General features: G+C 40.0%; 1 protein-coding gene across 2 annotated transcripts in view; it reads left to right on the forward strand.

Annotated features, from left to right (window-relative positions):
- The window catches only part of GRM7 (glutamate metabotropic receptor 7), a 585,198-nt gene that overhangs the window by 138,751 nt on the left and 422,737 nt on the right, over window positions 1–23,710 (forward strand). The gene's annotated exons all lie outside the window — the stretch shown is intronic.

A 23,710-nucleotide genomic window follows, 5' to 3' on the forward strand; every position in this document is an offset into this window, starting at 1 on the left:
CCCTCATAAAGACTTTGGCCCACCATACTCATCTGGACAAGTGATTTCTAGAATGTTAGATTTCATGGACTAGACGCTTTTCTAAGAAAACAAAAATGTGTGAGCTAGAAGGAGATTTCCAGTGCTTTATTTTGCCAGGAGGACCATTTAAAACACAACCTATTTCTATCTACTATCCACATTATTTTGTAAAAGATGTCTCTTATTGGCCACATTTGATCAAGGTGGACATTCTGAACCAATGGGTAGTGGCCTGGGGTAGATGTTCATGTGGTATGAATCTAGCTGTCTGGATCATCATCTGTTCATTAAGAAGAAATGGTTGTTCCTATACATTTTGAATATTTTCATTGCATTGTCCATGTCCTTATAGTTTTCTTTTAATAAGACATGTTAAAAAGGAGTAGGGTGAGGGCTTCCCGGGTGGCACAGTGGTTGGGAGTCCGCCTGCCGACACAGGGGACACGGGTTCGTGCCCCAGTCTGGGAGGATCCCACGTGCTGTGGAGTGGCTGGGCCTGTAAGCCATGGCCGCTGAGCCTGTGCGTCCGGAGCCTGTGCTCTGCAACGGTAGAGGCCACAGCAGTGAGAGGCCCGCGTACAGCAAAAGAAAAAAAAAAAAGGAGTAGGGTGAGAGACAGTAAGATGAAGACAAAAGAAAATGGATGGAAAAGTACTGGCATGTTTTACATTTTTCATAGTTACTGGCTAAGAAAGATGGTTGTGATACCTATTTGTTATATTTGAATCTATTTTTTCCTCAGGCTACTCTAGGACTAAGTAATAATTGATGAGTTTTCAATATATTAAGAATTGTAAGCCATATATTACTGTGAGGATAAACACTTTTTGCTTTGCTATCTTGTCTTTTTAATATTTGCCTTTCAGTTGTTATTGAATAACATTTTGATTTTTAAATTAAGTTTGCAGTAGCATTTATATATTATGGGGCGTTTGATTTACTCAGCATAAATATTCTTAGCAATGATAAGATGCATGAGAGCTATATTTAAGATACACTCAAAATGATAAGGTCATGTTTAATAGAAGATGCCTTAAAGCAATTTCTGAAAAATAATCTTAATTAAGCATTAGTATTAGGCTCTTGGTTTGATTTTGGTTTTGACTTTAATTTTATCATGGTTAAACTAAATATAAGATAAAAATTAAAATTTGATAAAACCCAAACTCTACAATTTGTCTTATTTAAGCAAATCAGTGTTCAGGTAAATGAAAACATACATTTAATTATTAACTGAGTAGTATTTTATATTTAAAAGAGTGAGTGACGTTCTTGTTATAATTCACCTTCTTAAGCTTCTTAAAAGACCATCTTATTTCCTGTTGTCTAGTCTTCTTTCTAACTTACTGATTATTTAATGTATAGACTTTTTGATTCATTTATTATTGATCTGACAAACATACATTGAGCACCTGTTTACACAGGTATTTACTTGGGGTTAAGGACATAATGACGAGTAAGTTGTGATTCCTGCTATCAGGTATCACTATCCAGGTGGTAAGACAAGTATATGAGCAAGTTCAGAAGGTATGGCAAGAGCTATGATAAAGTTTGAATCAGCAATAGCATTGGGAGAAAATGTGTGAGATATAATTGGAATAAAGGCAATCCTCGGTTCTTCGCTGAATGGGCTGGATATAAACTGAGGCATTTCAAAGCAAATAAATATCAAATACAATTATCATTTAGCTCTTTGGGAGGCCTAAGATTAGAAATATGAATATTAGTGAAACCACATTGCTTTGATCTCAGGGGAAAACAATGTCAGGTCCAATATAGATGATTTCTGTAGTTTCTTTTCACCCCTGAGAATATATGATTCTAATATACACTTTGGTGTGAATATTAACTATTGTATGAGAATGCTTTAGTTTTTGAACACACATTAAAAACAATATATTACTGATTTACTCACAACTGAGTTGGTGTAAGGGTTGTGTTGAGGTTCATTAAATATTGGAATGTTTCGTCAAGTAAAGGTATAACTCATATTTTCTGAAAGCCTTAAGCCCTAAAAAACCCTCTCAGTTTATTCTAAATAATCAAGGCGTGGGCCTAACCTGGATCAATTTCAGTGTGATCAGAATAGGTAAATTTCAGCATGACCCACATCTCTTACTGTAACCATCATCCCAACTGGAAGAAATCTGGATAAAGATATCTGTTACAAAGGGTGCTCCTCCTTTGCCCCTCTGCACAACTGATTGCATGCGGTGTGGACATTTAACCAAATCATACGTTGCAGTACTGAGAGGAAAAGCCAGTTAGCCTTGGTGTTGGCTCTAAGAGTTGGCATCACAGCCTTCTCTAGTTGAGTGCGAACTAAAGGTATGAGGGAGCGGAAACCATGAGGAAGCAGAGGAAGTTCTCTGTGGAGGCTGGAGTATAAAGATGAAAGGAGGTTGGAGGGTAAGACATCAAGCAGCCATAAGGTGTGCTCTAAAGAGCAGGTGAGGAGTAGGTACCCTTGTCCTTCATGCCTTTTCAGCTCCACTCCTGTAAGACCCTGATGAACGCTGTTTCCATGGTGTGACTGCTTCTCCAGGGCTCCTTACCTTCTGATGTGTATGTCTGTGTCCATGTACGTAAGAGAGAAAGAAAGCTTGAGTTGGTTTATATTCATTGAAACCAAAGAACTGATAGTCTGAAAAGCCTATTGAGTTGTGGTTGTGGTTTTTCCTGCTGGGAACCAGTTTTACCAAACACATGGTCATATCTGGACTGTTTCTCCTGGTGCTGAAAACCGTGGCCCGTGTCCTTCCCCGGAAAACTTCACTGTTGGCTCAGTGTCCTAAAGGGGAGCTGGTGACCACAAGGGAACCTCACCAGCCTGAGTTTCTTCCAATGCCTGGATGGTCCCATCAGAAATGGGTGTGTTTGCTCTATTAACATAAAAGCTAAATTATTGTTTCTTTGGAAAGCCAGAAATATTTAGCATTTTGTATCCTCATTAGTCATAAAAGCGTTTACCCCTCTTTTATTCTTATGGGGAAAGTTGAATCTATCTACGCTAACAGTAACTCAGTAAAACGTAGCATGTTGCGTCAGTGTATCCAGACCAGTTGAATAGTCCTTGGTCTCTGAAGGCAGAACGCTGCATTTAAATATGACTTCTTGTCATACTTCATGTGTGACATTTGGCATATCATGCTCCCTGGGTATCAGTTTCATCATTCGGTCAGTGCAGTTTTGTCTTTTTTTTTTTTTTTTGGAATTGTGACAGCAGTTATGTTGTGTAATTATTAAATGAGTGAGCTCTGGAACCAGTATCCTAGCTTCAAATCCTGGCTCCTCTCTTGGTTAGCTGTGTGATTGTAGGCAACATATGTGATGTACGTGGTGACTTTGTGTTTCAGCTTGTGCGTCTGCAAAATTGAAGTAACAATGATACCTATTTATAGGCTGTCATGAGAGGTAAATATGTTAAAACATGTAAAGCACTGATACAAAGCCTCATAGTGCCTGGCACATAGCAAGAGCTCAGAAAAGTGTTTACAGTAAGTGTTTATTATCATAGAGTGCTTTGTAAATTCTGCGGCACTGTACACATGTGGTGATGTTGAAACAAAGGTTTCTTGAGGCACAGAATGATGTATTTTGAGTTAATCTTCAAAGCACCTACAATTGACGGCTTGCTAATGGTTGAGTCTGTAATTTCTGTCTCCTTATATAAAGACCAATTACGTAGAAATGGTCCAGAAATGAGCTCTCCTATGGGACTAAGCAGTTTTATGAAAAAGCTTTTATCACCATTGCCAGACTTGCAGGTAAGGAGAATGCATTCGTTTCTAGGGATTTTAACTTGGCACCTTTCATGGACGCTAAATCTACTCTGAAAAGAAAAAAGAAGAAAAAAAGCATCTGTTCTTCTTGTGCTTGCAGAGGTAGCAGAGAATGGTTCTCTTTGGCATCCTCTAATTTACTTAAGCTCTTTTTCTTCCCCCAGGCAGGTAAGTGGTGAGATAATTGATGAGGCTTTCTGGTTCCATGCACTTGGGTGTTTCTAAAGCAAGGGTGAAACACGGAAATGAAATTTGTTTTAAAGTATAGTTTTTAAAAGAGAATAAGGCAGAACCTTCCAGAGTCTTTTTTTATTTGTTGTCTTATTCTATGTAAATCTAATTGTTTTCAGAGTGCTAAACAGATTTTTTGTATGACTTTGTGGTCAAATAGAGAATATTTTATAAGACCTCCTTTTGTGCGTCATACCTCTTCTGTCTTATTAGTGAGGCAGATAGCTTCTCAGTTGTTAGGAATGGGAGACCTCAATCAATTGTAGTGTTTCTCCTCTATCCCCTTTACGCAGAAATTTTTCTGTGTCATAGAAACTGGTGGATGGAGCAGTACTTACAAATACGTTTCCATGATCATTTATCTGCAGGTAGGCATTTTCTGTTTGAAACTTCATGGGATTCCTTTCACCAGAGTTTTCCTAAGAAGGCTGGAGCTGTTTTCTGTTTGTTTTGTTTTGTTGTTTTTTTGGTGTTCTTTAAACTTTGCTCCTCTAAATGTGAACATCAACCGGCAGCATCAACGCCAGCATCACCTGGGAGGTTTTCAGAAATGCGAACCTTTAGGCTCCACCCCAGACCTACTGAATCAGCACCTATATTTTTAAAACATATCCACACAATTCTTGTGCACATTAACATTTTAGAAGCACGACGTTGAAACATCAGAATTCCATTTTCCACAAGCTTTCAGGATGTGTCTCTTCAAGCCAGGATGATGGACTAGATCAGTATTTCCAAAATTAAATTTGAGAGTAGGTGTTGCAAGGAAAATGGTGTATTCGCTTTCTGTTTACTGCTATAAAAAAATTACCACAAAAGTTGTGGCTTAAAACAATGCAAAACAAGATAGGTTATCTTACAGTACTAGAGGTCCAAGACAAAAAGGGGTCTCAGATGTCTAAAACCAAGGTGTCTGCAAGGCTGCATTCCTTCTGGAGACTGGAATGAAGAAGAGCTTGATTTCCTTCGCAATTTCCAGATTCTGGAGGCTGACCCCATTCCTTGGCTTACGGTCACCTTCCATCTTCACAGCCAAGAGTGTAGCATCTTCGAATCTCTCCCTGACTCTTCTACTTCCGTCTTTCACTTACAGTGACCCAGTGATCACTATGGGCCCCACTAGATAATCCAGGAGCATCTCCCCACCTCAAAGTCAGTTGTCTAACTATCTTAATTCCATCTACGCCCTTACATTTTCCTTGCCATGTGACGTAACATAATCAACATTTCTGGGATATAAGGATTGGGCATCTTTGGGGTGTCATTATGCTGCCTACATAAATAGGATCTGTGAACTAGTAAATCTGGGCAACATTGTTTAAACATAACTAAGAAGGTATCTTTTATGCAGGACTTCTCAAAATCTTTATTGTATTAAAATCACATCATGAAACACCAAGAGTGAGATATACTGTGCAAGAATCCCCAAATATATTTAGCCAAATACTCTTTTATTCACATCTACAGGAGTGGGGCTTCATTTGGGAAACGTGGACCAGGGGAATTTCCCTTCTTCCTTTCCATCCTATCCAAGGATTAACCAGCACACAATGGAGCCCTGGACTTGGCAATTTAGGACTGTTTTTGTCACTGGACCTAATCTCAAATTCCTTTAATTGTAGGCAGGTTACTTTACTTTTCTGTTTCAATTTTGGTTGGTTTATTGGGAAACCTATATTCACATCTTTAACCTACCACTTACTCTTTATATGGCCTTGACTTTCATCTCTCTAATTCCAAGTTCTGAGTTGTGGGAAGTGTCAAGAACATGAGTCCTAGGGTCAGACAGCCTGGGTTAGATGCTAATGCTGTCACTCTACGACCTAGAAAAAAGGGTCTTTTTCTTTATAACCTCTTTGTGCTTCAGTTTTCACATCTGGTAAATGAAGGCAGGAGTGGTCTCAACCTCATAAAAATGTGAATTTAAATTAGATAGTGCACATGAAATGTGAAATACAAAGCTTAGCACACACTAAGTTCTCACTACAAGTTTGGATGAGGATTTTACTTTTCAGTTACTATTATTAATAGAAAATAAACACAAACACCAAATTCATATGCAAACAAGTAAATAGTTTAAGAAGAATGAGCCCCATGCTTCATGGGGCGATCTTGATTTAATGCATATGAAAGAGTACTTTTGACTCTAAAAAACCAGAAAGAATTCAAAGTGAAGACTTAACTGTTAAATGCAAACCAACCAGTGAGAAGAGTTTGGAAAGACACTTGGCTGGATGAGTTGAGTTTAAAGGCTTTGGGGCATTATTTGGAAGAAATTTATCAGGAGTGTCATTTCAGGGCTTCCCTGGTGGCGCAGTGGTTAAGAATCCGCCTGCCAATGCAGGGGACACGGGTTCGAGCCCTGATCCGGGGAAGATCCCACATGCTGCGGAGCAACTAAGCCCGTGCGCCACAACTACTGAGCCTACGCTCTAGAGCCCATGAGCCACAACTACTGAGCCCATGTGCCACAGCTACTGAAGCCCGCATGCCTAGAGCCCGTGCTCTGCAACAAGAGAAGCCACTGAACTGAGAAACCCACGCACCGCAATGAAGAGTAGCCCCCACTCGCCACAACTAGAGAAAGCCCACGGGCAGCAACAAAGACCCAACACAGCCGAAAATAAATAAATAAAATAAATTTTAAAAAAATCATTTCAGATGAGTATCAACATACATGTAGCCTATTGGAGCCAAAATCACTGAAAGATTCTTCAAACTTCTACCCACGGATTTTTACTGGCAGTTAAAAACTTCACAAAGAAGAATTATTGACAACATAAAACACTTCAGCAGTTTCGTTTTTTTTAAAGAAATAACATGGAGTTCCTGACCTGATATTTTATTTTAAAATTCTAATACAACCAATTTTATATGAAAGCTGATTCCAGCAACATATTAAACCAATTCAGAAGATTAGATCTTGTAATTAAAAGTGCTCTCTATACCTTTGTAAAGTGACAGTTCAAATATAACTGGAACTACAGTGTCAGTATCTTTCTAAGGAAGGAAAGCATCATAGAGAATCTTAATTTGTCTCTATAGCATCCTAATAACTCATTAAGTTGTGATAGAAAAATGAGCTTTGAAGGAAATTGAGAGAAACACACTAATTTCCCTAGGTTTAATTAGCTAGGTAGAAATCACAATACTCATAAGCATAGCTATACATAGTCACAAAATACTGATTACCAAAGTACCAGAGTAGTTGGCTTCAAGAGTGAGGAGTGTGTGGTGTGAGTGTGGTGTTTACGTGTGATGTGTGCCTGTATAGTATGTGTGGGGTGTGTTTGCGATGTCTGTGCGTGTCTGTGTGTGATGTGTGTGATGTGTGCATTGTGTGTGGTGCATGTGTGTGATATGTGTATGTGGTGTGTGTGTGTGTGTGTGTACACGTGTGCTTTCTCTTGGATCTGCACACTAGTGCAGAGGACCAATGCTAACAGTCAAACTGGACAGATACGTTTTAAAATATCAGTGCTGTATTACATAATTATAATAATAGGAAGGGCTCTGTCATCTGCTTTGAATAAGGGAGATGCAGTTTGCGAAAGTTTTGACCAGGTGAATTTACAAGCTGTGACACCTTCTGCCTCTTTATTGCAATCTGTATTTAATCAAGTCTCAATAGAGCACTGCCTAGGGAACCTAGGGCTGGCTTTTCATGTTCAAACTCAGGTTTACTCCACCTGAGGCTTTGGGGCATGACTGGTGTGAGGCGGTACCTTGTATTTTGATTTGCGTTTCTCTGGTAATTAGCGCTGTTGAGCATCTTTTCATGTGCCTGTACACCTACTTTTGAAATCAGACTTAATTTACCTTCTGGCTAGTCTTGGGAAAATCACCTGCTCACCTTTTCTTCCATTTATGAAACAAAACTATTGTTTACCTTTGGTGCGCTTAGCCTGTTTGACACTCAAAGTAAATCATTTTTTAACAACTCTTTCCTCTACATGACAAAAAAAATTGCAATAATAATCATGAAATGAAATGAATGATAATAGTAATAATGGAAGAAAAAGAAATTCTAGCAGTAAAAATCTTACTTTATTGCATTTCATATGTCTGCATGCTTATAATAAAATAAATAAATATACAAATAAAAATTACAGTATAGAATAGAAAAACAGTAAGAGATGATACATTTTAAATACATTATCTTTTTTTAAAAAAAGGAAAAATATTGTACCTCCACATTGTTTGGCCCGTTATAGTAACAAGTAGCATCCCAGTTTCTGTTTGGAAGCTTTAACTTATGCGAATTTGTCAACTATTTTGTAAAAACTGATCTTTGCATATGCGTGTTCAGTAGACACCTTAGCCGGATTTGTTAATCTATATTTGTTCAAAGTTGATCAGAGAGCACTTTTTATTAATTTTATTTCAAAAAGTTTATTTTTCCACAAGAAGCAATAGATATACAAATAGTAAAGCTCTTAAAGATAACCATAAAATTCAAAATTCATGAAATTCCCATTTCATCAGAAATTCCAGAAATTGCCAGAACACTGATATCTTTACTTCTTTGAGATTAGTTTTTCAAATGTCTCCACATTTGGAGATTTAAATACCTTTGTCAAAAATTAATCGTAAACATCTATCATATTTTGTAAGACCTTCTGAATTTTCTGTTTCTGTAAAATTACGTAAAATGACCGATACCAGTTATTGACATTAATCCATTGCTTTAGAACAGTTAACAGAACAGAAGTATTTATTGCAATGTTTCTTCGCCTTTACAATCACTGTAATATGATTGATAATTGTAAATGTACTGTTTAAGAATATGCGATATTAGAGGAGCTGGAGGCAAGAGCTGTGCCTCCTGTGAGCTTGGATTATCCCTAACTGTAAAGAACTTACTCTTGAAATGAATATATGTTAACTGAATCTCTGTATATCAGGAGCCAGCTGCAGAATTTGGGATTCTCTGAGTTCAGTTACAAGTAGAATACAATGTTCGTTAAACAATAAGTGATAAAAATGGTGCTCATTTGGAGCTTATGTATATATTATCAAAACAATAGTCACTGCAATTGTTTAGAACCTAGACCAGGGGTCAGTAAACTTTGACTTATGGGTTAAATTTTTTCAGCTGCCTATTGTTATAAATAATTTTTCAAATGACCATTTTTTACACATCTTCTAAGGAAGTTGGCTGCTGTCATGCTGCGACAGAGTTGAGTAGCTGTCACAGAGATCACGTGACCTACAAAGTCTGAAATATTTACTTTCTGACCCTTTATAGATCCTGACTCCGATCAACCAGAATTTTTCGGAGTGGAGCGTTTTTTTCCTGCCATTGTTTGGAATGGCTAGCCTATGGTTGTAATAAAAAGCAGATGACTTGTAATTTTTTAAAATTCCCTACAGGTGGTGCATCTTTTGTTGCCTGATCATTTGCACCACCCCATTTCAGTATGCCTCTGATTCAACCTGTAGTGTTTTTGTGTTATTTTATTGAACGAAGGTCATCCATGAGCACCTTCATTCAGTTGGGTCTAGTGCATAGTAAACCTCCCATGCTTATTAGTGCGCTTTCCCTTCCAAAAGCACACAACCATAAATTATACGGGGAGATAGTCCAAAAACATGCAGGTAGTACACTCTAGGTAAAATGTTGTAAGGGGCAGTGAGCATATACTTACAACATCCAGGTAAATCCCTGTGTCCCAGAGGACCAGGCAGAACTGAGTGTATGTTCTACGACTGCTGAAATTTTAGACGCCTCTAACTTCCACATAGTCCATTGCTTTTTAAAATTTCAGTGTGATGTCAACCTCCCCCCCTACTTTTTTTTTTTTTTTTTTTTTTTTTTTTGGCAGTACCCGGGGCTCTCACTGTTGTGGCCTCTCCCGTTGCGGGGCACAGGCTCTGGACGCGCAGGCTCAGCGGCCATGGCTCACGGGCCCAGCCGCTCCATGGCATGTGGGGTCTTCCCGGACCGGGGCACGAACTCGTGTCCCCTGCATCGGCAGGCGGACTCTCAACCACTGCGCCACCAGGGAAGCCCCAACCTCCCCCTTTTTAATTTTTATTTTATATTGGACTATAGTTGATTTACAGTGCTGTTAGTTTCAGGTATGCAGCAAGGTGATTCAGTTATACATATACGTATATCCTTTCTCAAATTCTTTTCCCATTTAGGTTATTACAGAATATTGAGCAGAGTTCCCTGTGGTATACAGTAGGTCATTGTTGGTTATCTGTTTTAAACAGAGTATTGTGCATATGTCAATTCCAGCCCCCCCCCCTTTTTTTTTTTTTTTTTTTTTTTGCGGTATGGGGGCCTCTCACTGCTGTGGCCTCTCCCGTTGCGGAGCACAGGCTCCGGATGCGCAGGCTCAGCGGCCATGGCTCACGGGCCCAGCCGCTCCGCGGCATGTGGGATCTTCCCAGACCGGGGCACGAACCCGTGTCCCCCGCATCGGCAGGCGGACTATCAACCACTGCGCCACCAGGGAAGCCCCCAACCCCTTTTGATAAGACAGCTCACACTTTGGTCTGAGAGGAATACAGGATTCTTGATTTTTTTTTTTTTTTTTAATGCCTTGCCACCTTCTATTTACCATTTTTCCTTATGGAATTTTCTTCTTCCCATTTATCTTAGAGTACTTCCTGAAGCCCATCAGTGATTTTAGTGTGTATACAGCATTTGGAGCTTAAGTCTGTGCAATGTCATTAGCAGGTAACGTGGGTTGAATTCACGCCATATGTGAATATATGGCTTTGGCCAAAAAGTTCGTTCGGGATTTCCATGACATGGTACAGAAAACCCAAACGAATTTTTGGCCAACCCAGTAGAAACTCTCTTTAGATGTGGATGATTGTGTGCATTCATTAGATTCTTTTAATTCACAACACTGTCAAAAGGTAGCAATCCAGATCTGATCCTAGTCTCTAATTAAGGTATTTGAATGACACAAACCGTGTACCTTCCCCTCTAGGGAGGGAAATTTGCCAGAGCTAGCTTAATGCTCGGAGCTCACATCATCACAGAGGTGGTTGCTTGGTTCAACCTAAATTAAAACCCATATTTATTTTTACAAGATTACGTGCATTTTCTTAATATTTTGCATTAAACATTTAACACCTGGTCGATTAGACTTACCTTGTATAATCACATTTAAGATGTAATTTGGCATTGTTGGGACAATCGATAAACGTGAGGTTTGTGTGATTGCTGACTGTTATACTCTGGGTAGAAAAATTCATTATCTTCCCTTGTGGGTGTTGCTGTGACACTGACCTGCAACTCTGTTTACCAGAAGCAATCCAATTGCAGGCTCAATTGCTTCGAAAGCATGGGTTTTATTTTTATGCACGAAACATAGACTTCTCATTAATTTTTATTTCATTTATTCAGTTTTAATAACCCTTTGCATATGCAATGACAGGTGACTATGATGCCCTATCCTCTCTTACTCTTTTTTTCTCCCTTTTGTTAACCAAAACATAAAGCATTAAAACCTGCCCATGGTTTATTTACTCATTCATGTCTCTGTCTAGAATTTGAGGATATCTGCATTCATGTCTCTTCCTTTCTTCTCGCTTATATTGAGGTCATTAAAGGTGTGATTTTATTTATTCCTTTTTTTATATAAATTTGTTTATTATTTCTGGCTGCGTTGGGTCTTCGTTGCTGCGCGTGGGCTTTCTCTAGTTGCGGCGAGCGGGGGCCACTCTTCGTTGCGCTGCACAGGCTTCTCATTGAGGTGGCTTCGCTTTGTTGCGGAGCACGGGCTCTAGACGTGCAGGCTTCAGTAGTTGTGGCACGCGGGCTTCAGTAATTGTGGCACGTGGGCTCAGTAGTTGTGGCACGCGGGCTCAGTACTTGTGGCTCGTGGGCTCTAGAGTGCAGGCTCAGTAGTTGGGGTGCACAGGCTTAGTTACTCTGCGGCATGTGGGATCCTCCCGGAACAGGGCTTGAACCCGTGTCCCCTGCATTGGCAGGCGGATTCCTAACCACTGAGCCACCAGGGAAGTCCTATTCCTCTTTTGAATATACTCTGGGTTTAAGGATGAAAAATCTTTCATTTCTATTATCAAATCACAATAAAAATGAATATGTCACAAAAGGCACGTATATTTGCAAATACACTGAAGAAAAAATGTCATCCTGGTTTAATACGAACAACAGCCCCTTCTTAGAACAGGACTTCAGCTTTATCCGGTGCAGCTTTGAGTAAAACTTGGCAGATGGTTGAAGGATCTGTTTCCCGATTCCTGGATAGAAGGCTTGCACCCCGTCTAAACCAGCATGGTTGATAATATGGAAGGAGGTGAATGAGATCATTTCAGAACAGTCTTGTCAGTAAGCCCACATCTCATTTGCAAGTGATACACTGACGTGTCTGGAGAGATGTACAGCAGTAAATTCTTCGAAGTCTTAAGTGACCTAAGAATTCAGGAAGTATTGATTTCCCAAACTCGCTGGCCTGGTGTGTGGCTTGAGTTCTTGTGGGAATGCTCTAAAGGAAACAGAAGTGTGAGCGAGATTTCTCCAAGGGCAGACCAGTAAATTGGAACATGGAGGAGTCTACTTAACATGTCTTATTCTGTCCAAGACCCTTGGAAAACTCAATGAACTCTTCACTCCTTTACTGTTAACCGTTCAGTCATCTCCTGGGACGTGGGAAGCATTTATACAAAGCCACCCGATTTGGTCACATAGGTGAAGACTGTGTTGTGATCCAGCATCTTGCTTTATCTCTTGTGCTAAAGAAGTGTTATATGTTAATCCCCATAAAATAGATAACCAACAAGGACCTACTGTATAGCACAGGGAACTATACTCAATATTTTGTAATAACCTATAAGGGAAAAGAATCTGAATCCCTTTGCCATACAATGGAAATTAACACAACACTGTAAATCAATTATACTTCAGTCAAAATAAGAGAAGTGTCATGTGACATAAAGCCTTAAATACTACACTCTTCAGTGAGGGAGGGGAAGAAATTCCTCTGAGCCTGTGAAAAATGGTGAGGGTGAGATATTTCTAAAGCCATTAAATGCAGAATTCATTTGTTTCCACTTCTTTGAGGTGTACACGCTGATAAATAGCAAGGTTCCTTTAACAATGATAAATGCTCACATTCTTTAAAAATGGCTTTTATTGATATGTGTACTCTTTCAAGTCGCAAGAGAACAATATTTTGCTGCAGTACTGATCTATCTTAGCAGAGACACTGAGGGGAGGTGGGGAACGAGCTGCAGAAAAAGGTGCTGAAAATAGCACAATTCTAAAAATTCAGTGTAATTTCTCTTCTGGCGTGCAGAGGTCACGGTTTCATTGACAGCTGGTCATATGAGAGAAGTCTGATTTTGATATCCAGTATTGTAAACTGTGATTCAAATTGATAGTGTTAATCATACGAAAGGGATGCTTTCTTTATATTTTTTATAAAGTTGAATTCTATGTGTTTAAACATTCCATCCACTGTGCTGAGTGAGCCTTGAGATCTGAGTACAATTATCCCTTTTCCATTGACAGGATGAAGACTCAATTATTTTTATCCTCTAAGGATATACAAAGAGAGAGATGTTTGTTTTTTTAAGGGGTTGAGTTAAAGATCTCTGGCACTGATTCATTAAAAGATACTATTATAAAAGAGTTAACAGAAGTGTTCACTGTTTAGAAAAGTTTGATGGCCTAGAAGGTCATAGGAGTTTTAAGCATTCTATTTATGCTCGTTTATTGATTCATTGAGAGAAATGTGATGGAGGAAAGAGTAAGAGTGGGATGTGGGGGGAACCTCATCAGAATCCTCAGAGCTGATGAGGAAACAGCTCTGGACTGAGGGTCAGTTGTTTTCAATTTGTGTCCTGACATGTGTTGGTGTTGGAGAAATCAGTTTAACTTCCAAACTTCTGTCCTCTCATCTATAAAATGAATGAGTACCTCACCTTTCCCCACCTCCTTTAGTACTTGGTGGTGTTCAAATAAGGTTGCCAAAGGAGAAGGGGGAGGGATAAATTAGGAGTTTGGGATTAACATATACACACTAGTATTTATAAAGTAGGTACCCAACAAGTACCTACTGTATAGCACAGGGAACTATACTCAATATTTTGTAATAACCTGTAAGGGAAAATAAGCTGAAAAGAAAAAAAAATATATATATATATACATATACGTATATATATATACGTATATGTATATATATATGTCACTTTGCTGTACACTTGAAACTTAACCCAACATTGTAAATCAACTATACTTCAATAAGAAAAAGAATGGAGGAATTAAAAAGTCTTTGGAACCAATAAAGGGAGTCCTTATGGGGGAAAGGCATTACTTTAGTGAAAGAACCAATGAAGAATGGCATAAATCACTTATTAATTTATTCAGGAAAACTAGTAGTGTGGAGATTATTTTTTAAATTAGTATAGTATAGTAGTGCAAGAAATGCATACACAGATTACTAGGGAATTCACAAAGGTAAGAGCATATCTTTAGAACCACTGCCTTAGAAATGTAATGAAATATTAAAATAGTTCCTCCCCCTATATATATATATATATATACACACACACACATATATTTGTATATATATTTATATATATGCCTGCCCTAAACTCTCACTGAATTTGAATTCTCTGGAAGGATTCCCACACAGACATGATATCCAATTATCCCCTAATTTTCAAGAATGTAAAAATGAGTGGTGATATGTACATGTATAACTGATTATAGCAGAAACTAACACAACATTGTAAGTCAACTATACTCCAATAAAAAATTTTTAAAAAGAGATCACACAAAAAAACCAAAAAAATAAAATGAATCATAAAATCAGCTTGCTCCATTTCACCCCCACACAGCCAAGTGGGAACTTGACTAAATGCAAATAGTGGTTTGGAAAAAGCCGTCATGTTTGAGATTCATGAGTTGACCTCCTTTTTACTGTCCAGGGATGCATAGTGGTCCATCCTTACAGAGTCGCTGCTTGGAGACATGTGACAGTTGCTTCTGAAGGCTGAGGCTGCTCAAGCCACAGGGAAAACCAGTGACTGTAAAAAATCAGCCAATTTCTTAGTTCTTTTTCAGCGAAAGGAACAGCTTGCCTTCCAAAGGCTTCTTGAATCAGGGCATATTCTTGATTAACCCGCTCACGACCTGCCAAGTTACCAGCTGCTGAGAATAACTTGATGTTTCGTACTGGGATTTTGGTTGCAAGCAAAACTCGGAGCATCTCCAGAGGCCATCACAGTTTTAAAAGAGAATTAAGAGGAAAAGCTGTCTTATTAGTGTGTATCCCCTTGAGAATGAATAGGCTATTTTTCTTTTATGTTCATTTCTTTATCCCTAGCAACTAAAAGAATGCTTGAGACATGCCAGATGCTAAGTGCATTTTCTGTTTAATGAATGAATGCATGAATGCATGGATGTAAAATGGCAAAGAGGGTAACTCAGAGTGTAACATCACCAGCTGAGAGAGGATGGAATCAGAAATTTAAGAAGAAAAAACATGTTCATTTCAGAGCATCGGCTCTGATGCTGAGTTGGCCATCACCTTCCCTTTCCAGACCATCGTCAGCATCTTTAAAATCAGAGGGTGGTGCTAAGTGTGCTTTCATTTCTTAGGTTCTCAGATCAAGCCAGCTAGAATACGCATGGCTCTCTTCAAGATTGCTTTAAATCTCAATGTCTCCCAAAGTAAGATGCAAATTCTTCTCAGGCACGGTGATGCCCCTGAAACTGCTGAACATATTTAAGTGAGATGTGAAGTCTGACATTTCTTGGCTGAAAGATATGATGGATTAACCTTTCAGTAACCTGTCCAGACAGCACATGAGTTCTGCTCTCAGTGAGAGACGTAGTGCTTCCTGGCAGGGACAGAGGAGAACGTTTTTCACCCAAGCATATAGTTTCTTATGGTTTTTGTCTCATAAAGTCTCGTGCAGTCCAACCGCAGCCCCATTGGTCTAACCGCTGCTTTTTATTACACGTTGCTATAGGCAAGCTCATCTCTGCAAGCTCCCCTAAATGCTCTTCCCAGTCTGGCTCCTGAGCATTTCCTTTGAGTGTTCATCTGCCCTTGCTTCCGGCTTTCCTGCTCTCTATCCTCTTCCCTCTCAATCTAGAAAGGAATATGCGTATGTGAAAGATTATGCAGCCAGTTAGTGACTAAGAAAAAGCAAAAACCCTGAGCCTGTAATTCTCAGGCTTCCAAGAAATGTGCCTCAATCACCAGAATCTTTGCCCACCTCTCCTCTGACCCTGGGTACCGTTTCCCACGTCCATGTGACTGTTATTCTCTTCCACTTTGTCTCCCTCTCCCCGCCCCCCACCAGCTATCTTGCCCACAGATACCTGCAGGTGCCAATCGGTCGCTTTTCCCCAGCATCTCCCAACACTGCGGTTGTGATTCCTGGCCTTTTTTCTGCATTGTACGTTTCTTCAAAAGTTTACACTGTCAGGAATTTTCTCTCCCTTTTATAATGGGCTGGAAATTCTTTAAAGGCAAGGATAAGTTAGGGTTGTGTTCAATTGCAAACAACAGAAAACTGAATGCTAGTAGTCAAATAAAAGCATGGTTTGTCTTCTCACATATCAGGAAGTTCAGAGGTAAGTGGCTGCTGGCACTATTGATTCTGCTCAAGGATGCATAACGTCAGGGACTCTAGTTCTTTCTTTCTGGTTTCCTATTTTCAGAGTGTTTTTCTTCATCATTTTCCTTGTGGCTGGATGGTGTCAAGAGGACAGTAAGAGCTCTAGACATAACATCTAAAGGCTGGAGAAAGAGGGATGCCAGCCTCTTTCTTTCCCTCTCTCCTTTCCAAAACGAGCAAGTTTTTCCAGAACTGTCTCCAGCAACCCCTACCGGTTTCACGGATATCATGGTCGTTTCTACCTTAAAAAGAGGCTGGGAGATTCGGGAGTAGAACTGCCCCCTTGATCTGTGATAGGCTGTTGCTTGGGACCAGACATCTCTCCACCCTGAGCAAAACCAGGAATCTGTTAGCCAAGAAGGAAGGGAGGGCTGCGCAATCGTATCCGTAACAACTTTTCCCGTTTGACTTCTGTCTTCCCTCCATTAAGTATCCTTCCACTGACCCCCTACACAGATGTGAAACATCCCATCTGAGACTAAACAACTTCCCTCATGCTTTTGGTGATTCCTCTAACAAGATGTGTTATGTATGTCTTTATCTGCTTCTGTGACGTCTGTCATCCTCTCCCTGTAATTTGTGAGCTATATTTTGAAAGACAAAAATCCTTCTACTCCGCTGTCATTAAATTTGTGATTTGGGGTGAGTTACTTCAGAATGCCTCTGTTTCCACCTGTCCAAGTGGGAATGTTAGCAAAGCTGCCTCATGGGGTTATATAACTAATGAATATGATATAAAGCATTTAGGATGGAATCTGACACATACACAGAACTTAGTGTCAGTCTTTCTTCTGTGATTAATATCATCACTATCAAACTCTCCAGACCTCAGTTGCCCCGTTTGTAATGGACAGTGGAACACAGTCATTTCTAAGACCCTTGACACTGCCCTCATATATTCCTTCAGAAAAAAAAAAAAATTCCTAGAGAGCCTTTCACATAAAAGAGTCTCAATAAATATTTGCTGACGTGAACTGGCATATCTAAATAATAGACCAGATCATCAGAGAGAGTGTATCATGTGTAAGCTCTGACAGAACTGAGTTGCAAACTTTACACGCTTTCTTATTGCTTCTGCTTATTAGATGGAAAAGAATCCATAATCATTTGGGAGAGAAAAGTATTTTTAATGGAAACACTCTGTGGCCTGATTCCTGAAGTTCCCTTGCAGTTATAGATTTTGCTCGCTACCACAGACGGACAGAAAAGTGACCAGTTTTCAGCCCCAAATTGAAAAGCAGATTGATTTCTGGCATGCTGAAATTCGTTCCATTACCTCAGTGGCTTGTATGTCCTCAGGCTGCTGACAGTGGGCTTTTTCAGTCAAAGCTGACGTGTTATGAACAGAGTTGTCCTGTGACGTGCGTCCATTTGCAACATGTACGATGATACCGTCCAAGTTTTCCTACGTCTTTGTGCCCCACAGAAATGCAAGGCCTCATTGTCAGTTGCAACAGCCAGCTGCCACTGGCGAATTCCAATTAGTCTTCACACACAAAAGAAATGCACCTCAAAAGTTAGGTTCTTAAGCTCGTGGTGTTGAACCAATATTTTCTCAAACGTCGGTTGCTCAGGTGCTGAGGTGACTAAATAACATCAGATATGTAACAGTGTGCGAGCGAGCTGAATCCACTCTGAGGGACTAAGCTAGAACACAAACCATAGAAAGTTTGCGTTCAGTAGGGCAGTAGCTTGAGATGAAAAAATTGGTTACATGTTAGAAGAGCTGAGTGTAGTGTGCTGAGTTATCACCATTACTGAGAAATAAGCTAACTGACATCTGAACGCCAGGTGTGTGTGTGTGCAGGTGTGTGGACCACTTCATTCCTTGCTGGCAGACACACAAGACCTGGATTATTGTCTCACCATGGCCCATTTCTGGCATGACATGCTTGGTCTGAATTGAATGCCTGGTCGAAGTCATCTGTGTGCAATATACGTACACTTATCTACCTGCCACATTCTCCTTTGGCTCTGAGGCAAATGAAATGACTGTCTTTCCAGCAGGTACCTCTCTAACCTTCCAGGAGGAAAAGATCCAAACAGGGTGTTTCTCTCTCATCCTTTGTTTTTCAGTCTTCTTTCCTATTTACATTTTAGCTTTATGAACATGACCATTCCATTACCATGTTGATAGCTAGTTTCTTTCTTCTGTTGAGTTGTTTGATTTTGCTCACCTGCGGGCAGTCCTCTCTGAGACATGGTGAGCATCTCGATTCTGCAGTCACAAAACTCCACACATCGGTTCCCCTAGCACGCGCTGGCTGAGCCCAAAACCCACAAGTGCAGGCCGCCCCTCCACTAATTGTGTCGCCAAATGGAGTTTGCTCTCATTTGCTTAACCACTCAGTTGTAATTGAATCCTGATGAGAAGCTGGGTTTCCATCCAGAATTATTCCCCTTCTCCTGCCGAGAAGGTGGTAAAGTGGCCGTTTCTTCCCCACAGCAGCCCTAGAACACTTTGCAGATGGTTTCATCCCTTTATCCTCTCTGATGTTTTCCAGCCTTGGAGCGATTACGGGCTTGAGACTGTAGGTGCCATTACCAAGGGATATTTCTCCTGTTGCTCTCTCTCTGCATCACTGGAAACCTTATAACAAAGCATAATGATGCATCCCTTCCTTCTTTCTCCCTATCTCACCATCCTAAGAGTGCCCTAAAAATGTTTGGCTAGAATATCCATGCCTAAGTTCTGCTTTTACCTAAACTGGCTACAACCAATTTGGAGATACCCAAGTGAATATTTCTCGAAATCTGATCTCCTGCAGCAGTATCACCTAGACCAGTGCTCTCAAAATATGGTCCCCTGACCTACAACATCAGCATCACCTGGAAATTTGCTAGAAATGCAGATTCAGAGGCCTCACCCACACCTACTGAATGAGAATTTCTGGAGGTGCGGACCAGAAATACGTGTTTTGAAACAACTCCTCCAGGTGAATGAATGCATGAGACCCACTGAGTTAAAGCTCTTGTTAAAAATTCAGATTCCTGGGCCTGCTCCACTACTTACTAAATAAGAATTCGTTACAGATAAGACCCAGAAAGGTAGGTAGGTATAGGTAGATTAGATAGATAGGTAGATGTGTGTGTGTGTGTGTATTTAAATTTTATTTTGAAAGAATTTTAGATTCACAGAAGTTACAAAGATAGAATTCCTATATAACCATCTTCGATTTCCCCCAAATGTTAATACTTTAAATAACTAGTGTACATTTATCAAAATTGAGAAATTAACAATGTAAAAATACTCTTAACTACAGACTTTATTCAGATTTCACCAGTTTTTACACAAACGTATTTTTGCTGTCCAAGGATCCAATCCAGTTTTCAGTTTCTCAGTCTTTTATTTCATGTTCTTGACGATTTTCAAAAGTACAAGTCAGGCATTTTGTAGAATGTCCCTCAATTTGAATTTTTTTCTGACATTTTCTCATGAGCAGATGAAGATTAAGGTTATGGGTTTGGGGAAGACTAAAATACAAATGGGGTCACCCTTATCATCACATCATATCAGGGGGCACATTAAATCAACGTGACTTAGCACTAGTGATGTTAACTAAGTGGTCCAGTTAGAGTCTGCTGAGTTTATCCACTGTTCAGTTATTCTTTTTCCTTTTCCATATTCTTAAGCTAGGCACTAAGCCCAGACAACACTTAAGGGCAAAACAATTAATCTCCACCTCTTCAAAGGAAGAATATCAAAGAAGTTGTAGGCATATGTTTAAACCACCAGAATAATTAGTAAATATTTGGGGTGAGATTCTTTTAAGCTATATAAATGTTCAGTGTCTCCTTATCATTTCCCACATGAATTTTAGCATTCATCAGTGGCCCTTGCCTGCAGCAGTTTTTCCTCTAATGTTCTAATGGTAATATTCCATGTCACTCATTCCTTCAAAATTTATTAGTTGGGATTGTTCTGTGAGTAGGATTCATTCCATCTTTCCTATTCGTTGATTATTTTGGTCACTTATTTGTTAATAGTATGGATTCCTGAGTATGCATTGTGTGTATTCTTTGGATAGTCATTCAGTACCACCATTATTTATTTTGTTGCTAACATTATTCTAGCTTTGTTCATTGGGAGCTCTTTTAGGTTGGCTCCTACGTCCTTCGGACATCCCCCCTTCCATTTTTTTTTTTTTTCTTTTGTGGACTTCTTGCTTCCTGACATGACAAGTTGATCCAGACTTGTCTTGCATGTGCTTTGCCCCAACTTCACAATCACCCGTTTCTCCAAAGAGACCTGGTTCTTTTGGTTGAAAGATGGTATTTCAAAGCCAGTCTGGTCACTAGATGTTGCTATGGAGTGTCACTACTTCTAGACTCTCTCAATGGATAGTGGGAGGGCACCTATGTATGTATGTATACTAGCCCACATATGCACGTATGTATGTATAAGATAACCCACGCATGCAAGCGTCTCACTCTAAGCCGTGAGTTTACACTATGTCTGACTCCGCCTCACGCCGCATGTTCCATTCTAGCCACATTCTCTTGTTTGCCTTTAAATTCTTTACCTAACTCTGAGAAACCTGGTTCCCATTACAGACAGTTTCTTTCTTGTTTTGTTTGACTCCAGTAATGGGTAGCAGTTCAAGCATTGCTAACTTGTATCCCTGTGGAAAATTTGCAAATGAGAGTACCATTTTATGTGCTGTTCTTCTTGTCTTTATCCTTAGAGTTTCCGGTCATACACTATCTTTAAAAGTTACTTAGGACAACTCCTTTCCTATTCATCCCGTTCAGTGAAATTCTCTGATACATTTATAATGCAGTTCGTCTGTCACAGTCTGCATTCCATTTTAGGACACCCTAACTTCTTGGTTGATTTTGCATACAGTAGAGTCCATTTGTTGGGATGCGTTGTTCTTAGGGTTTGGCAAGTGCCTGGAGTCATGTATCTGCATCACAGTACCATACAGAACATTTCCACTGCCCCAAGTGCCCTTGTGCAGTCCCTTTGCAGTCAACCCCTCCTCTCTCTCCTATAACCACTGGCATCCACTGATCTACTTTCCACCCCTATGGTTTTGCTTTTTCCTAGAATGTCATATGAGTGAATTATATAATATGTAGTATTTTTGGTTTAACTTTTTCACTTAGCAAAATGCATTTAAGATTCATTCACATTCTTCCAAGAATCAGTAGTTCCCTTTTGTTGCTGAGTAGTATCCTATTGCCTGGGTAGACCACGGTTAGTTTATCCATTCACCTGTTGACAGATGTCTTAGTTGTTTCCAGTTTTAGTGATTATGAATGAAGTTTCTATAAACATTTACGAGCACACTTGTGTGAACATAGCTTTTCAGTTCACTTGGATAAACAGCTAGGATTGGAACTACTGCTTGATATGTTAACTCTATATGTAACATTTTGGAAATGCCAAACTCTTTTCCAAACTGGTTGTACCATTGTGCATTTCCACCAGCAATGAATGAGCATCCTATTGCTCTGCATCTTCTCTAGTATTTGGTATTGGTAGTATTTTTTAAAAGCTATTTTAATAGGTATTTAGTTTTTATTTATTTATCATTGTGGCTTTTTCTGCTTTTTGGGGGGAGGAGTTGTTCAGCTTTTCTTTCTCTTATTTCTTTTTTTTTTTTTTTCTTGTGGTACGCGGGCCTCTCACTGCTGTGGCCTCTCCCGCCGCGGAGCACAGGCTCCGGACTCGCAGGCTCAGCGGCCATGGCCCGCACGCCCAGCCGCTCCGCGGCATGTGGGATCTTCCCGGACCAGGGCACGAACCCGCGTCCCCTGTATCGGCAGGCATACTCTCAACCACTGCGCCACCAGGGAAGCCCCTCTCTTATTTCTTAAAGTAGTTTAGGTTGCTGATTTTGGATGTTTCTTCTTTCCGAACATAAGCATTGAATGATATCTATTTCCGTATAAACATCAGTTTAGCTGTAATCTATACATTTTGAGATGTTGCAGTTTCATTTTCACTTAGTTAGAAATACTTTTAAATTTCCCTTGACACCTCCTCTTTGACACGTGGGTAGATGTGTGTTGTTTACTTTCCAGGTTAATTTAGATGTGTGTTGTTTAATTTGCAAGTGTTCGGAGATTTTCCTGTTTTCTTTCTGTTATTGATTTCCAGTTTGATTCTGTTATTGTCTGAGAGCATAATGTTCTTTTGAATTTAAGGGTTTTTTTCTCTTTTATGACCCAGAAGATGGTCTTGCTTAATGAATGTTCCATTTTCCACTTGAAAAGAGTGTCTACTCTTCTGTTGTCCTGGGGATCGCTCTGTAAATGTCAATTAGGTCAAGTTGGTTGATAGTGTCGCTGGACTTCTATACTTTATAGAAGGACCACCGGTGATTTCAAGCACATTGAAGGTTGAGAGCCACTTAACCTTGAATCCCAAGCTGACACTGATTGGGATTAAGATGTAATGGAGGGGGCTTCCCTGGTGGCGCAGTGGTGGAGAGTCCGCCTGCCGATGCAGCCGACGCGGGCTCGTGCCCCGGTCGGGGAAGATCCCACATGCCACGGAGCGGCTGGCCCCGTGAGCCACGGCCGCTGATCCTGCGCGTCCGGAGCCTGTGCTCCGCAACGGGAGAGGCCACAACAGTGAGAGGCCCGCGTACCCCAAAAACCAACCAACCAAACAAACAAACAAAAAAAGATGTAATGGAGGTTCACTTTTGGATTAGAGTTTATACTTTTCTATGCTTACGGAAGCCTAGTAGCTTCCACCCAGTTGTCTATGCTCTGGGTATAAGCTTGTTAATTATGGGTATCTCCACATTACAAAAAGAACAAGGTTTTCCTCTTGTCTCTGCCCCTAGGTCTTCTGTGCATTGGATGACCTTTGGGGCCTTTCCTACAAATAATCCTCTCTACCTCTTTTGTCTATGCCAGCCTTTCTTCAGTTGTGTTTCATAAAACAAACAAACAAACAAAAACCACTAGATCCAGGAGCTGCTACTAAGCAGGTGTTGAGTAGTGGAGAGGGTATCAGTTGCTTACTAAACTGCTGCATATTCCCCTGTCTTGATATTCATAAGCAAGTTAATACCATAATGGTCCTGAGAAGTCTGGAGTAA

Source organism: Lipotes vexillifer, unplaced genomic scaffold, assembly GCF_000442215.2.
Source record: "Lipotes vexillifer unplaced genomic scaffold, Lipotes_vexillifer_v1.1 scaffold1387, whole genome shotgun sequence".
NCBI lineage: Eukaryota > Metazoa > Chordata > Mammalia > Artiodactyla > Lipotidae > Lipotes > Lipotes vexillifer.